Below are 18,554 nucleotides of genomic sequence, written 5' to 3'. Positions count from 1 at the left end.
TGGCTGAAAGATCGCACAAGCAATGCGGTATTGAAACTGACGCTAAACCTAGGACATATCAACATACATCCGAACAAAACTAAGTCTTTAATAGGAATTTATTTATTTGCAATGACAGAATCAAACAGTATTGAACACACACGTACACAGCTTAACAAATAATTAAATTATAGGACTATATATGTTAGGCAGTGATGATGATGTCCCATACTCCGAGGACCGTATGAGACGATGCTGGAGATCTGCACCGCTGACTAGGCAAGGTCGTAGCGGAGGTGGTTTGCCATTGCCTTCCTCCGACCGTAATTGAGATTACTGATGATGATGATGATGATAAAGCCGACACAGCACCCAGTTTTCTCGAGGCAGGGAAAATCCCTGGCCCCGCCGGGAATCGAATCCGGGACCCCGTGCGCTGGAAGCGAGAACGCTACCGCAAGACCACGAACTGCGGACATGTTAGACACCAGCAGAACAAAATTTGACAACCTCAAGAGCACTGGTAGTAGCTTGTGATAAGTTTTCCACGGTACACTGAGTATAAGCAACGCTATTGCAAGTGGTCTAAGTTCATCCTACCCCACATTTACACAACACAGTCTCCACATGAGCAAGGTTGCTGCAAGGTCGCTCAGTCACTTCCAGCTAGTCCAATCTTTTATGTAACCGAGAAAGAGTAATCCTCCAGGAATCATTCATCTTTCCAGGTACTAAATTCTAGCGCATGCGCGTTTGTAGTCTCGTTGCTGTGGTGGAGCTAGCATGAGTGCATCACTTGTTTTAAGCCTATTCTTTTTTGACTTCGGTCGTGAACGCGCTTTCTAATAACCCAAAACAGGACGAATTTCAGATGTACTTCCACTGGGGTTGCTTATACTCATTGAACCGTGGAAAGCTTATCGCTATTTACAAACAGTGCCCTTGAGGTTGCCAAATTTCGTTCTCCCACTGTCTAACATATATATAGATCTCTAATTAAACTAATAGTTAAGCTGTGTATGTGTGTGTATTCAATACTGTTTGATTCTGTCATTATAAATAAATAAATTCCTATTAAAGATTTAGTTTTGTTCGGATGTATGTTGACATGCCCTTGGTCCAGCGGCAGTTGCATTATCTTCCAGAAAGTCAGGCTCTTTTGTAGTCTAAACACGCTGGACCTTACGGTTATCTATCACGTTCTTCAGCGTCTACCTGTGCACGTCGTTAATTATTTGATATACGTTGCATTTTTACAAGAAAGAGATCTGATATTCATATTTCCTGATACTTGAAACTTACAAAACAGCTGTTTCACGATAGCGGAGAAGATTATTGTTTTGTTGATTTTCATTATGTTAAGTTATTAATTGTGCAACTATTTCATCCTTGCATAACGTGTAATGAAAATGTCGTTGTTGTGTTCGAAAAATATCAGCTACAGCAAATATTCTTCACTTGACGGTGTATACATACAGCCCTCTACATGAAAGCCATCTGTTCCTCGATCGCCCTACGCCTATCTTTCCTGTTCTTTTATAATCTATTATTTTTTAACTGTCTTCCCCCATTCTGCTAGTGTTTTGTTTCCATTTTATGCGTCCTTGCTCTTTTTCTCATTTTTGCAGTTTGTATTGTCCTTCCCCTACAATCCTGATTTGTGTTTGATCTCTGTGGGTATGTCCTTTTATGTCCTTAAAAGTTTCATTTCAGCCCACAGTATTCTTCTTTTGTGCTTCTTAGTTATTGTTAGAGATTCGCTTCCACGTATTAGAGCTTCGGTAGCAACTGCATTTAAAATTTAGTTTTCTATCCTTCCTTGCCTGGCGTACAGTGTTTTGTGTTGTACCACGTATCATTTAAAATTCATTTTGGTATCCATAGTTAGCATTGCAACCTAACAGCTGAAAATGTGACACCTTTCCTATTAATCCTCCTCCAGTACTATTTTGTAGCGTTGTAGAAATTTACCTTTTAAAGCAATTACATTAATTTTTTACGAAAATTTTTAGGTTATAATTCTTACATATGAGATATAGCTCATGTGTTGCAAATTAAAGGTTAATTTCTCTCTTCTTGATAATTAGTTGGTGATTATTTGATCATCAGTAAAGAGCAAAGTGTGTGTGTGTGTGTGTGTGTGTGTGTGTGTGTGTGTGTGTGTGTATGTGTATGTGTATATGTGTGTGTGTGAGTGTGTGTGTGTGTGTGTGTGTGTGTGTGTGTCCTGATGCTACTGTGATACCCTGTATAGCTTGCCGTTTATACTGTCCGACAGTGTCTTCTGAGTATATATTCAATATTGTACGTGAAAGGCTAAAACTCTGTCGCACTCCTCTGTTGATTTTCACTGACCTGTCTTCTCTTTCGCTGTTTTTATTATAATTTCTGTGTACTGACGCAGACTCAGTATTTAATGTCTCGGATAACCCTCCTTTCAACATGATTTTACGATAGTTGTTTCCGTTCTCTCTGTAGAATCCCTTTACAAAATCTCTAATTGCGATGTAATCTCCAGGTTGTATTCTTGGCACTTTTCAGTTAAGTGACACGCAATAGTAACACAGTCGCTGTAAGATCGGCCCTTTGTAAAGCCAGTTTGTTCTTTCATTAGGAAGGCTTCAGCTATGTTTCTCACTCTGTTATTAATCATTATTGCATTGAATTTGTAAGGAGCATTTAGCAGGCTTATTCCTCTGTAATTAATGCACACATGTCTTCCTCCTTTTTTGTAGAGCAATCTTCCGCAATTCACGCACCAACCTCGTCTTCCAGCATCCACTGAAGAATTGTAAGGTCCGGAGTTGTAACATCAGTCCTCCACATTTAAGGAGTTATAAAATGAAATTATTTATTATAATGGCGAATGATGGGTACATGTAGTTAAAACTGAAAATGACTTGGTAGTTTTATGTTTAAACCAGTACGCAAAAATTCCGCCTAGTGTAGACTGCTGCTGTTGTAAATAATTGATAATTTGTGGTTCTGCACAAAACGTCAGCTATAGGGCTTCTAAGTGCTTCTGAATAGAAACTATGAAAGTGTTGACGCGGATAAGTTAGTGGGGACAGTTACGAAACTCACGTCAGCGCTTACTCCCATTGGACCAAGCGATGCCGATTGACCGCTGTTACCCTCAACCAGAGACATCAGGGAAGTGATATGTAAATGTCAGCGCCGTTATCAGGGTCACTTGCTTCTGGTTTTACAAACTGCACTCTCTGCTTTTCCTTTAAGTAACAGCTAAGCGGTCCTCAAGAGGCAGAAAGTGCCCCGTTCTAGTCACCCCATCAAGGAAAAGTCCTTCTCAGTTTCGGGAATTTAACAGGGGTCTTCCGAATGGCAGACAAACATGCTGACCCGTTAGGCTGGTATTACACTATCATATTCCTTTGTCAAAGTTGATAGGTCAAATATTTATGTCAAAGAAATTTTGTAGTGTAAAAGGGAACTTCGTCAAATGTCGCCTTTCGTCAAAGAAATAACATCAAATCTAGGGCTTCGCCGTAGATTTGATCATAAAAGTCGTTCGTCATGTGTCCTCTGCAGCGTGAAATACAATCGCTTGGAGCGCTGGCATCGCTTCAGCTATTTGACGTCTGTAGTGTGTTTGTAAACATGGCTGCAAAGTTTAGTCGGTGTGTTCCTTCGACTCTTTACGATAACCTTACTTCTAGAGGGTTTAGGGAGTGAGAGAGAGACACAATGCATGCGATTAATCAGTTGCTTCTGAACATCAACAAAAGAAAAACGAAGATAATGGAATGTAGTCGAATTAAGTCCGGTGATGCTGCGGGAATTAGATTAGGAAATGAGACACTTAAAGTAGTAAAGGAGTTTTGCTATTGGGGGAGCAAAATAACTGATGATGCTCGAAGTAGAGAGGATATAAAATGTAAACTGGCAATGGCAAGGAAAGCGATTCTGAAGAAGAGAAATTTGTTAACATCCAGTATTGATTTATGTGAGAGGAAGTCGTTTCTGAAAGTATTTGTATGGAGTGTAGCCATGTATGGAAGTGAAACGTGGACGATAAATAGTTTAGACAAAAAGAGAACAGAAGCTTTCGAAATGTGGTGCCACAGAAGAATGCTGAAGATGAGATGGGTAGATCACATAACTAATGAGGAGGTATTGAATAGAATTGGGGAGAAGAGGAGTTTGTGGCACAACTTGACTAGAAGAAGGGATGGGTTGGTAGGTCATGTTCTGAGGCATCAAGGGATCACCAATTTAGTACTGGAGGGCAGCGTGGAGGGTAAAAATCGTAGAGGGAGACTAAGAGATGAATACAATAAGCAGATTCAGAAGGTTGTGGGCTGCAGTAGGTACTGGGAGATGAAGAGGCTTGCACAGGATAGAGTAGCATGGAGAGCTGCATCAAACCAGTCTCAGGACTGAAGACCACAACAACAACAACAGTGGATTATGCCGTAGGTGACTTCAAATCCACAATCACGGCTACAGCCCTCAAGCTCATCGGGAAACACCAAGCCAGTTTTCCAGGGAAACACCAAGCCAGTTTTCCAAAAAAAAAAAAAATCTTGGCTCTCCATTCTGTTTGTGTATTTTGGAACTGTGGATGTCAAGTTAAAAAAGTGCCTGATCTCTTCGTAGTTCTCATTAATTTTGTACTAGTTGGAACACTAACTCTGTTAATTAAATTATTCAAAACTAAGGAGTTCTTAATGTCCATATGGTGCACTAAACATTTAGTTATCTTCAGGTATTCTTCCTTCAGTGCATTAGAAATCACACGTTTATGGAATGGTTAATGTGCACAGTGGCATTCGAGTGCTGTATAGTAAGAGTAGCTCTCTCCTGTAGCAAGAAGTTGCAGTGTTATGGTGAACCTATCTTCTGCACATACATCATTACTCAAGTGAGTATTCTGCTTTGTAATATAAGGAGCCACTTCACTGTGCAAATACTGAAATGCACTCTCTTCTATTCGTGAGCTGTTTATACAAAACTTTACGTCCTCAACTTTCAGCTCTCGTAAAAGTTATGATGAATGCTTTTACTATCTCGACCCACAGTTTCACCCAAGTATGTTCTTTTTGTCCGTCGCTTCTCTTCCAAATGCATACACAATGCAATTGTGAGACACGCAACTGCAGCGCTTAATAACCAGTTATTGTTGTCCGCTGGCTTGGATTCTGACGTAAAATATGATAACCCTTTTTACCGCCACGTCGAAGATCTTTGCCAGAGAAATTTGACGAATATTTGATCATATTTGTTTGTCAAAGAAATATGATAGTACAGTACCGGCCTTAGCAACGGGGGTGAACGGCGCCCCTAAAGTCGAGTGTAATGTAATTAATGTTTGTTGTTTTCAAGTAATAATTCTTTGTAAAAGAAAAAAAGTCATTGATTTTCGTGATTAACCTTGACCTTGTGTGTTGATGAACGCAATTTTAATGACATCTCCGTTCAAGGATGTATTGTCCTGTAAACTAATAACAATTACAAACGGTGTCAGTTTTTAAGACTATCGAGAAGACTTTAAATGCATCGCTACTGCTAGCTTTGTTCCACGACAGCAGCAAACTGCGCGGAGACCGGTTTCTGTGCTGTCGGCGGAAAGTTTCTATCACAGGAATGTGACTTGGTGGGGCCATGTGGTGGGGTTTGAAGTACAGGGGTGGGGGTAACTAGCAGATCCCGCAGAGCAGGTCGAATTGACCGTACGCTAGCGACATAAGTATGTCGATTGAAGGATAGTGATATTGCCGATGCTCATCTGCTTGTACGACAGAATTAGTAAGCCTGCTAGGCCTCTAGTTTGAGAGAAGGAGCGTTGTCTTTTATTTCTCTCTTCTCTAAGCATAGAAACACATGCCTTAATGTGCCTGTGTATTCAGTAAAATGATCTGTAGGCACACATTTTCGTCACTGATCTGACGCGCACTGAGATCATACGCGGCGAGAAGTGAAAGATTTTACGCAAGGCCTCAATACGGGATTCCCGTGTAGTCCCCAACGCCAGCTGGCGAGTGCGGGTTTCCACATTGAAGCGTGACTGATATTACTTAATGATTCGTGTACCATGCGTCAGAAGCACTGAAGACCTGTCGGTATAGCGTACTTGCAGCGCGCTAGCTTCCGAGACAGGGAGGTAAACCAACCAGGAACAAATCCCTGTCGCCGATTAATGACTGAATGACTGTGATCTAATAAACAAGACGCCTGGATGGGGTTTTTGGGCGGTTTTCCACCATCGTTTAGGCCAGTGGTAGTCAACTTTTTCTCCTACCGCTCATTTTTCTACCTCCGTTAGTAGTAAAATTTTCTGACCACAGTAATGGTTCAAATGTTCGTGAATTCCTAAGGGACCAAACTCCTGAGGTCATCGGTCCCTAGACTTACACACTGCGCCGGCCGTTGTGGCCGAGCGGTTCTAGGCGCTACAGTCTGGAGCCGAGCGACCGCAACGGTCGGAGGTTCGAATCCTGCCTCGAGCGTGGATGTGTGTGATGTCCTTAGGTTGGTTAGGTTTAAGTAGTTCTAAGTCTAGGCGACTGCTGACCTCAGATGTTAAGTCCCATAGTGCTCAGAGCCATTTGAACCATTTTTTTACACACTGCTTAAACTAAACATAAACTAACTTATGCTAAGAACAACACACACACCCACGCCCGAGTGAGGACTCGAACCTCACGGGGGGGCAGCGGAATCCGTGACATTGCGCCTCAAACCACGCGGCCACACCGCGTGGCCGCGCTAATGGTGATTTATAAAGAAGGGACTAACTTTACTTTTAAAATTTATAAAGCAGAGTTACAGCAAGTTAAGATATGTAACAACAATTACTTACAAAATATTTTACGCCAAAAATTTTATGAAAACGAGAATGTTTTTTAATAATTCGTACAGTCTGCCGACCACCATGAAACCTGGAATGTCCGCTAGTGGGCGGTAGGGACCAGGTTGACTACCACTGGTTTAGTCAAATCGTGGGATGGTCCCCAAATTCCACCTCAGAGAATACAATACAGCAACAGTTAAAATACGATAACACACTAACCAAAGTTCAGCCGATTCGCAGATAGGCGGGGCACATGACGCCCTTGACGAGCTCCAGGAAGCACGTCAGGCCACAAATGTAAATAATGAAACAAAATTTGCCACTTCCTGAAAGAACGGCTACGGAAAAGAAAGAAGTTTAGCGCACTGCTGAAACTAAGTTTCAAGTATTCAATAGCTGAGGCAGGAGAGCCTTTGGTATGTGCTGTTACGTAAGTTCTGTAGTTTCCAAATACAGAGTATGTGAAATATTTTGAAAAATCCGCCTCAGTTGCGAAAATTTTCTGGTCTTTACCCAGGTTTCGGCTAGAATAATCTAGCCCTCTTCAGAAGCATAAAATTACTATAACACGCCAGAGTAAGGCACAGTCAACTGTAGGTAGGCTGTTTAGGTTTTTATGTTGGTGACGCCACGTAGCGCTCTATATGAAAACACTGACTGTGCTGTGTACAGTTTGTGGCTGGTTTGCATTATTGGAATTTGCTATTGTAGTGTTGGGCAGTTGGATGTGAACAGCGCGTAGCGTTGCGCAGTTGGGGGTGAGCCGCCAGCAGTGGTGGATGTGGGGAGAGAGATGGCGGAGTTTTGAGAGCGGATGATCTGGACGTGTGTCCATCAGAGACAGTAAATTTGTAAGACTGGATGTCATGAACTGATATATAACTTTTGAACACTATTAAGGTAAATACATTGTTTGTTCTTTATCAAAATCTTTCATTTGCTAACCATGCCTATCAGTAGTTACGTGACTTCAGTAGTTAGAATCTTTTATTAAGCTGGCAGTAGTGGCGCTCGCTGTAGTGCAGTAGTTCGAGTAATGAAGATTTTTGTGAGGTAAGTGATTCATGACAGATATAGGTTATTGTGAGTCAGGGCCATTCTTTTGTAGGGATTATTGAATGTCAGATTGCGTTGCGCTAAAGATATTGTGTGTCAGTTTAGTGATGGTCAGAATAAGTAAAGAGAAAAATGTCTGAGTGAGTTCAGTTTTGCTCAGCTGTTTGAAAATCAAATAACGGGTTTATCAGCACAGTAATTCATTAATTTTTCTAAGGGGACGTTTCACAGCATTAAAAATTAAAACCTATAGTACCGTGGTACCATGTCGAATTAAAACTACTTAACTGAGGGCCAGCCCCGGCATCACTTCATCACGCGGTCGGTTGGCAGCGGCAACTACGTTGGCACTCGTAGCCGGGGTTAAGTAGTTTTAATTCGACATGGCACCACGGTACTATAGGTTTTAATTTTTAATGTTGACTGTGCCTTAATCTGGCATGCTATAGTAATTTTATGCTTCTGAAGAAGGCTAGATTATTCTAGCCGAAACCTGACCAGAAAATTTTCGCAATTGAGGCGGATTTTTCAATATATTGGTCCATCACAGTTGCTGACGAGGCTGCAATATGCTAAAAATTCTTATACAGGGTGAAAAGTATGTAAACCGACAAACTCTGGGAGGTTGTAGGGAACATCAAAACAAATATGTTTCCCTAATGTCATTTTTTTTTTCCTATGAGGATTATTTAAACCGGTGGAGGCGGTATTACGCTCTTCAGTTGTTAGAGGCCGTATTACGATCTTTAGTTGTTAGAGGTCGTATTACGCTCTTCACTTGTATAGGCAACTGCTGTCCACCATTGTAGTAGTGCATTGTCTCTGTTTACTAATGGAGCGATACACCTGGAAGGAGTACACTGATATGGTTGGTGCGTACTAAGTAGCGCACCACAACGGGCGAGCTGCAAAGCAGGTTTATCAACAAAATATCCTAATCGCCGTATCCCGCATCATACGACCTTTGCTGCTGTGTGCCAACGTCTGCATGAGACCGGGTAAGAACGGTGCAAATTGAGGAAGCTGTCTTGCAGCATGTGGAAAGGGGTCCTTCAGTCAGCACTTGACGTATCAGACCAATGTAAGAACAGTCCTTCGAGAGCAATTGTTACTTCCATTTCACTTACAGCGTGTCCATAACCTGGAACCAGTTTATTATCCACCCAGAGCACAGTTTTCGCAGTGGTACCTGGAACAGTGTGAAATTCATCCTACATTTCCATCCTCTGTGTTGTTTATCGATGAAGCAACGTTCGGGTGTGATGGAGTCTTCAACATGCACAATTCGCATGTTTGGAGTGAAGATAACCCACATGCCACAGTTACTAGCGCTCATCAAGTGCGGCTCTTCGTTAATGTGTGGGTCGGTGTTGTTGGGGACTGTTTAATTAGGCCATTCAATTGCAGGTACTATTACAAAAAAATGGTTCAAATGGCTCTGAGCACTATGGGACTTAACTGCTGTGGTCATCAGTCCCCTAGAACTTAGAACTACTTAAAGCTAACTAACCTAAGGACATCACACACATCCATGCCCGAGTCAGGATTCGAACCTGAGACTGTAGCGGTCACGCGGTTACAGACTGTAGCGCCTAGAACCGCACGGCCACTCCGGCCGGCGCACTATTACAATTTTCTCACCAGAGCATTGCCAGAATTGCTGGAAGACGTCCCGCTCCCTACAAGACAACACATGTGGTTCCAACATGACGGGGCGCCGGCACATTTCAGTCGTCGTGTGAGCCTATTCCTGAGCCGACGGTTCCCAGGAACGAGGATTGGCAGAGGTGGTCCTGTACCATGGCCTGCTCGATCCCCAGATATGTCCCCTATGGAGTTTTTTGTGTGGGGAGAGATGCGCAACCTTGTTTACGCAACTCCTGTTGCATCAGAAGAGGATCTGGTTGCCCGGATAGTAGCAGCAGCAGGAACAATTCAGGATACTCCCGGGGTTTTTGCCCGTGTCAGACAGAACATGATCCGACGGTGTAACTTTTGTTTACGTGTCAATGGAGGAATTTTTGAAAATCTACTGTCACTGAAATTTGGTTGTGTTAATGTGTTGTCTCTTGGTCATAAAAAAAATGGAAAAGTGTTTGTTGGTTTAACTAATTTGCCGCCAGAGAAATCTTCCTCTGCCGGGTTTAAATACTCCTCATAGGAAAAAATGACATTATGGAAAAATATTTGTTTTGAAGTCCCCCACAACCTCCCACAGTTTGTCGGTTTAAATACTTTTTACCCTGTAGAGAACGTGCACTGTCAGCTATCTGGACACCAATATGTAATACGGAATTGACCACTAGACGTCACGAGAGGTTGTCCCATCTGTGTTAAAGGAGATGGGGAGAACTGTCAGTAACAGCAGAATGGGTCTTTCAGGAGGGTTCAGTGACTTCAAACGTGCAATAGTCACTGGCTATCACCCGAGTAACAAATCCATCACGTATGTTTCAAGCCTGCTAAGGCTGTTCGACTTGACTGCTGGTGATGGGATTGTGAAATTGAAACTCGAAGGAACAATCACAATTAATTCAAGTCTACGCAGGCGTCATGTACTGACGGACTGAGACCATCCAGCACGCAGAGGGTGGTTGTAAAAAATTGTAAGAAATCGGGGGAAGGACTCACGCGTGCATCAAAGCGCTGCAAACGGTCCATATAGCACAATGACTGTCATAGGGAGTTGGGAAAAAAAAGGAGCACAATCGTCCAGCATAAGCCACATATTTCTGTAGTCAGTGGTAAGTGATGCTTTAGGTGGATGAAAGAGCGACGCCATGATCAGTGTAGACTGAAAATCAGTAATTTGGAGTGATGAATCACACTACACACTGTTGCAATCCGAGGGAAGGGTTTGAATTTGGCGAATGTCTGCGGGACGTTACCTGACATCACGTGTATTGAAACCTGATAGTCAAGGGAAGGCAGGATTCGGTTACGATTGTGGACGGGGCCGTAATCAGTTACTATTGGTTGCCTTTTACAGTTACACACAATTTATTTTAAACCAGTAATTCCAGACTCAACAATAAATAAAAATACGACACGTTATTAATTAAGGAATAAACAGCTGTCTAAATAATAGTGTTTTCAGTGAGTTACAATTTAGCATATCACCATTAAATACAGATACAACAGATAATGGTTTAAAAGCAAGCCACTGAGATCTGGGCAGAAGGCCTTACACGCCAGGAATGGCAATAAATTAAGAATTGTTTAAAACTCGCTGCAACTTACAAGTTAGGTATTGAAATATTAAAGGCAAGTCGCTACAAACACAGCAGAAGGCATCAGAGTCCAGGAATGGCAGTAAATAAGGTTTTAAGGCTTCCTGCTAAAATACAAATACCAAATTAGAATTTTAAGGCAAATGACCACAATCACGGCTGAAGGCCTTACACGCCACGAACGGCAATAATGTAAACAATTTAGAAACATGCTCTAAAACAGCAAATACGATAGCAAAGGTTAATTAAAAAAAAAAACAAGTAACTGATCACCAAACGGGTGAAATAAGATTATGGTAAACTTTGTAACACAATCCTTAACATCCACTGAACACTACACTGCTAGACTTATTCCAAAAGGAGACCAGAACTATTTAACAATACATATATAACCTTTAATGTAGGCATTACAAGGTATTGTAATAAATAATACAATAATAAAACACAGGAAAAGTAAATACATTCCTTAAAGGGTACTGAGGCAGATTATAGCCGCAGCAGGGGTGGACTGAAGGAGCGTTACACTGAACTACTGGCCATCAGACCTCATTTTAGAACACACATGTCTTACAAGAACCAAGGGGCCACAGACGGTGCTCCAGGAATCGACCTCTGAGAAGATCCGGCAACAAACACTTTCGCGAGTGATGAGATAGGCAGCCAAGAGTTGCATTCGCTTCACAAGATGGTAACTCAGACTAGTGGTAGTGTAACGCCGCGCGAGATTAGCCGAGCGGTCTTGGGCGCTGCAGTCATGGACTGTGCGGCTGGTCCCGGCGGAGGTTCGAATCCTTCCTCGGGCATGGGTGTGTGTGTTTGTGCTTAGGATAATTTAGGTTAAGTAGTGTGTAAGCTTAGGGACTGATGACCTTAGCAGTTAAGTCCCATAAGATTTCACACACATTTGAACATTTTTTGGCAGTGCAACGAATAACTAGTGATAATCTTCCTGAAGCTACCTGACGTCCGCTAAACCAAATGCAACGATGTAACAATACGCCAAAGCCGGGACTGGCGGTCTGCACTACGTCCCCAGAATACTGTGTTCAGAGCGCCTGGAACTAGAAAGGAACCACTACCACCAGAGTAGAAGAAACACCAACCGGCGTACAATCAGGAAACCTGTCAAAACTACACACCTTACCGGACAGCAGCGGCGAGGCGAGGAAACGCACACTACCCTCAGGGCAGGTAACTGGGACGTTAGCGGCCATTAGGCAAGAAAAATTATCGCTCGTTGATCTTAACAAATTGTAACAAGTTGAACGCAGTAAATAGTAATAAGAAGTCGATGAAAGCTAATTAGATTCGCCTTCCCCAAGCACTCGCTGCTCTTCACCTCGCCGACACTACAAGCAGCAACACGAACCCAGTCAGTGGAGAATCGCGAGATATCACAATGGTGGAGGTTTCTCTACTTGGATTGAAACTGCATTTCAAAGCTTGCTGGATCCGGTTTACGACGAGGTCGTGCAACCTCGTGACCACAGCCCTTCCATCCGGCAGTCCATGCGTGCCGCCAGCGGTCCCGGCGTCCCCCCGCACCGCGCGGACCTGGCTCCTCCTGAGCCCCAACCGAACTGGTCCACTCATACGACCTGGAAAAACAAAAACGTCGCCCCAAAGATAGGGCAACAGTTACTACATATCGATAACCGCCGCTGCTGCCACTAGCGGACAGGCAACGCTTGCGAAACCGAGTTGCGCTAGTCAACACGAAAAGAACACAAACTGCAACCATGCCAACAGGGGGTGGAAACCTACAAACAGCGCCAACGCGAGCCGCAGCACGGCTCATGTAATAGCAAGGGTGAAACACAGAGGAGGTGGTGTTGCGGTATGAGGGTTTTCCATGGTTTGTGTGTGGTCCCCTTATTGCGCTTCAGAAAACGCTAAATGGGGAAAAATCGGAACACATTTCACAGCATTGTGCGTACTGTAGGCAAACAGCTCCGAGGCGGTGATTGGTTACATCAGCATGACTGTGAAGGATTCTTTAAACTGTTTCACACTTTGACCGTTCGCCCTGTAGTCGTGACTGAGTACCTGATACTCCCGCGACGGTCGTATTTGCTGCTCATCGCACTGCTTCCGCTTTGCCTGAAATTACGTATCTAAATAGGCAAGCGGGTTTAGGGGAGCCACTCAACATTAAACACAACACTGTCCTACATCTGGTATGAACAACTGTGTTCTGAGACAATAAGAAAATTGCAAGTTGCACTGTTTACACTCTAAGTCGTAATTGGTGAAGCCAATTAACATTCTTGGTGATTAGCTGTCCACAATTATCACTTCCTGGTTACGGCACAGTATTCATGACGACGTTAATCTCTGTCACTAGTATACTCTAAGACGTCACACGTATTTCACAGTCTTACCCTGGCCGAACCTTCGGCGATAGATACACAGGCAGTGATGATGATTATCTGTCCACAATATCACTTGGACCGGCGCAAGCGAAACCGACACGATGCGGGTGACTGTTGATGATGCGCAATCCGGATGGTCGAACGAAAGTTCTTCCGCTCGTCACGCATACACAGATATCTGGTACCAGTCCTCCTTGACACCTGTGATAATATAGCACTGTTCATAAAGTTAACTTACAGTTCTCATTTGTTACGAGCATGCGCGTAACCGTCGCGGCGCGGCTAATGGTTGATGATGCGGAATGCGATGACCGAACGCACGTCCTCACGCTCGTTACAAGACATTGGCACTTGATTGCACTCCTTTGCAGTAAACTATTTTACTGATTCACATTAGTTCATTCTGGGAGGCTGAATACGACGCGGATGATTGAGGTTGTACAGTACGACACGCAAACGGGCGGATACTCCAATACGTTATTGGTGGCACTGCTCATATTTAATTACTTCTTTACGCACTTTCATTGAAGTCTACTTCCGTATCTCATTAGTTCACAATAATAGCACTTGCGGCCACAGTTGAACTTCTACAATAAATGAATTTTCCATGCAGAGCTACCCACAACAGAACATAAGAACTTTGCGTCCCATGCTCGACTCTGCAAAACACAGCCGCTGACAAAGATGCTCCACAACCAAACCAGCGATATGACAATACGCTTACAAGTGCACCCTGTCATATAGCAGCAGCTGTGAAGCGGACAAAACCGATCGTAAAATGTACTGGCCCGCCTAGAGTCCCGACCTGAACCCGATGGAACAACTTTGGGTCGAGTTAGAACATCCTCTTTCCCCCACACCCCAGTGTCCATCATTACAACCTTCTCCATATCATTCTCCACTAATAGGGGTCCGGATACTTTTGATCAAATAGCGTATATGTCATAGGGATCTGAATATGTGTGACCAATCCTAGATGAAAGTAGCAAAATTTCCGCGAGGCTTGAAAAGTCATAGAAACCATTGTCACACAATTAATTTCTTATATTTAGTGTACCCAGAAAGCGGAAAATTACTTTTTTGTTTCGCACCGATAACCAGCTATGTTAGAACAAATTTCCAATGATAACTAACATTTAAATGGTTCATGTCGATGGGAAAGTTCACCACTCGTGTGGACGGGGTTTGTTAACTCGCTCTGTTTCGCAAAGACACAGTTAATAATAACAAAAGGAAAATAAATTAGAAACGTAGCACATGGTATCAAATACGACATTCAATAAAACTACTGGGCCATCGCAGACTACTGGCGTTTCATCTCCGATGCTTTCCAGTTTGTCAATGAAAGACTATTTGACACTGGTCTGCACATATTATGTAGCTTACCCTCAGATGTGAAAGAATTGTTACAAGCCGAATTGTGCACCTCATTCATTACTGGAAAGATACATAAGTTAATGTGACCTCGTCTAAAGTAACACAATGGCATTATAATTGCAGAAGTATTTAAATCTACCATCGAGATGTTAATGTTCATATCATTTTCTTTTTAGACAGTATTGACGATTACACTCTAACAGCATACGTTGTTTCGTGGTGAAAGACTTTTCGAAACACCGAAATAGGCTGGCGAGGAGAAGAGTACATCCCACGGTAGTGTGTCACCCACGACCGTGTGTCAGTTCATTAGGTTAAGTGGGACCTGTCGTTTCTAAGAGATACTTCGCACTGTCTCAGCTGTAGCCAAACAGTTACGTAACCAAAACCTTCCAGCCGTGCTCTGGACGCGCAGACTTAAAGTGGATAGACGAGCACGCTCACTGACTTTACGCGTCTAACCTTGGCAACGAACTGAACACGCTGTTTCTGGAGGTGATACACACTGCAGCAACAGGAAAATAATCATTTTGGTAGCTATTTGAAGTTGTGCTTATGTTTCTTTTCTGTGTTTATCGATAATTGCTACGTAAGTGTTCGGTTTGTAGACATGAAACACATGTGACAATGATCTGCTACGGCTTATACAGAATGTAGCGGGTATTAAGTGTAGAAATGTTTATATGTGGTACCTTAACATGTACATATGTTATTGTGTTGGTTTTTTTCTCTGCTTCGAACAATCTTTCCCCAAACACGTCACAGACTTTACAACCTGATGTTTTCTGAGGCCGTAACTGCGCTACTAAGATTTTACCGTTTTGTATCACGTGTCCACAAATCCAGAACCTGACCTTGTAACGTTATGTGTGCCTCACTGTTTTTTTTTTCTTTAACTAATTTATGCCTGATTTTATTCTGAGAAGCTCAGTAATGTATGTAAATACCGAAAATGTAAATGTGAGTGCGACTGCTACGGTCGCAGGTTCGAATCCTGCCTCGGGCATGGATGTGTGTGATGTCCTTCGGTTAGTTAGCTTTAAGTAGTTCTACGTTCTAGGGGACTGATGACCACAGCTGTTAAGTCCCATAGTGCTCAGAGCGATTTGAACCATTTTTTTGTAAATGTGATTCAAAAAGCACTTGAAGTGAAGTGAAGCGCAGCTGGACAGCAAGAAACTCTTTAGCGCGCAACCCCTGCAACGATAGTATTAGAGAATCTTTGAGTATGGACTCTAAAAAAAGAAAAGACAATTTATTTTATTTTAAAAAAAGACTGTTAATCTGTATCTTGTGGAAAGAGGACGTGTTGCTAGGCCGTCGCTCAGAACGTATTGTTACATTTAATGAAAATTGATATTTCAGTGATAAAACCGAGTGAAGTATGTGTAAGAGTTGCCAAACATTTATGTATACAAATTTTCTGGAAGTGAAGAATAGAAATATCTTGCTTTTGGAAAAGGAAGTGAACTTCATTGTCGTCGCCGTCTATCAATTGACAGAATTGTAAGTGTACAAAGTTCACTAAAATACAGGAAAAGAAATGCATTCTCTATAGTTTTCATTCAATAAGTAACAACCTCTCATAATTTCTTAATTACAGTAATTGGCTTATGTTCTTGTACAATAGTATGGTGCTGAACTCCACTGACCAATTTTGATGTAGCAGGACGTGTAGTTTAAAGGAAGTTTGTGTGTCAAGTAATCTCCTTTTCTCACGAAAAGCAGATTGCTGTTTGATCTTAGTTACGTACTTACAACAGTGGTCCCTTAGGTATGAAAAGTTACGAAAACTTGGGCTCAAAGCTATCCGCAATACGGCCAAGTAACAGAGTCGTATTTTAAACCTTAAAGAACAATAACTTCCTCCAGATAGTAATATGTCAACAACTGGTGCAGAAGCTGATCATTCAAAGAGGCAGCAACCAAAATTCAGGTAGCAGTTACGACTTAAAGCAAAAATCTCAATCAAAAATCAATCTCTCTCTCTCCAAACACATATAAATATTGATTTTGTTACACAACCTAAGGTCATTTTACAACCTGCCCAGAGGAAAATACTCATTACTGGTTTGTTCTTGCCACATCTACTTGGATGCCGGCCGCGGTGGTCTAGCGGTTCTAGGCGCGCAGTCCGGAACCGCGCGACTGCTACGGTCGCAGGTTCGAATCCTGCCTCGGGCATGGATGTGTGTGATGTCCTTAGGTTAGTTGGGTTTAAGTAGTTCTAAGTTCTAGGGGACTGATGACCACAGTAGTTAAGTCCCATAGTGCTCAGAGCCGTTTGAACCATTTGAATCTACTTGGAGGTATTACCCAACCTAAAAACATACGATTTGTGTACCCGTTACACCGTGCATATGTTACTAACCGGCATTCGACCGTGAAACTATTCTCAGAATGTCAATGTATCATTTGCCCGAGACAGTGAGATGCGCTTAACATCAGTTTCATTCATAACAGGTAACAAAGCCTTAAGGGGAGCCGGAGGTGGTCAAATCCAAAAAATTACGATTTTTTTTTTTGCTACCGAAAATGAATTGGAACATTCCTCTTTAATGTAAACTTTGCATTATTGTTCTACTCGCCCTAGAAGTGGAGTTATTACCATTTTCCCCCACGCCTGCAGAGGAAATGGGCGGCCGCTGAATGCATCTAACACCCTCTCGTGACTTCCTGGCGAACTGCTTGGGATTTTCTCGGCCTGTTACGCATACAGCGCCTTATGTTACGCATACAGCGAGTGTGCAAGGGTTGGCTACATTGTTTTCTGTGACAAATGAAGCCCTAAGAGCGCGGAACATCATCTCTTTGCTGTTTACCGTTTCGAATTAGTTCAGTGTTGCGCCTGTTGTTGGTAGTATTATAGTTCTTGTGTAAAGCGTTGTTCTGGTTACGATGCCACGTTTTAGTAACCGTGAATATAAGAAGAGGAAGAACGTAGGGAAAAGAAAATTAACACTAATACCAAGTTGCGATACTACAATTACTGAAACAGTGCGTTCTTCTGCTAAGCGACACATGGAAGGCCATAGCCCTGTGACACCTTCTAGCATGAAGCTGACTGGTGGAAGTGGCAGATTTCGTGAATATGTTAGTGACAGTGATGATATTAACGAAGTACTGAATATTGGATTATTATCTTCTGTGCTGAAAGAAAGTGTTCTGTGCAAAATGTGTTCAAGTGTAGGAGTGGGACTAGAGATAACAAAGCACTTTGGTTTAGCTTGTGAGATGAAGATAATCTGTGCATGTTGCAAGTATCAAGTGACTTTCTACAATTCACATGCCAGTCTTTTTGGTGAAAATGGACGATCTAGAGTGTTTGATGTGAATGTTCGACTTGTGTATGGTCTTCGATCCATTGGAAAAGGGTCTGCTGCTGGTAAACTGTTTTGTGGTATTATGAACTTGCCATCGCTTCCAAGCAAATTTGGGTACTACTGTGAACTGGTAGGATCCTCTGTTGAAGGTGTGGCTTTGAAAACCATGAAGGAAGCAGTGGAGGAATCTGTAGAAATGAACGGTGGTTCTAGGGGTTTGGTAGTGGCATTAGATGGTTCCTGGCAAAAGAGGGGTGATAAATCCCTGAATGGGGTTGTAACTGCTACTTGTGGTGATAGTGCAAAAGTGATAGATGTTGCAATATTATCAAAACATTGTAGGTGCAAGAATAAAATCAAAGGAGAGCACAGTGGAACCTGTGAGGCAAATTTGAGTAGATCAAGT

General features: G+C 42.6%; 1 protein-coding gene across 5 annotated transcripts in view; it reads left to right on the top strand.

Annotated features, from left to right (window-relative positions):
• LOC126418892 (uncharacterized) overlaps window positions 1-18,554 on the top strand; it is a 277,815-nt gene that overhangs the window by 20,179 nt on the left and 239,082 nt on the right. The window lies entirely within an intron of this gene.

The sequence above is a fragment of the Schistocerca serialis genome, chromosome 9, assembly GCF_023864345.2.
Source record: "Schistocerca serialis cubense isolate TAMUIC-IGC-003099 chromosome 9, iqSchSeri2.2, whole genome shotgun sequence".
In the NCBI taxonomy this organism is placed as follows: domain Eukaryota; kingdom Metazoa; phylum Arthropoda; class Insecta; order Orthoptera; family Acrididae; genus Schistocerca; species Schistocerca serialis.
The sequence above is the reverse complement of the archived record's forward strand: the minus strand, read 5'-3'. Positions and strand labels throughout refer to the sequence as shown.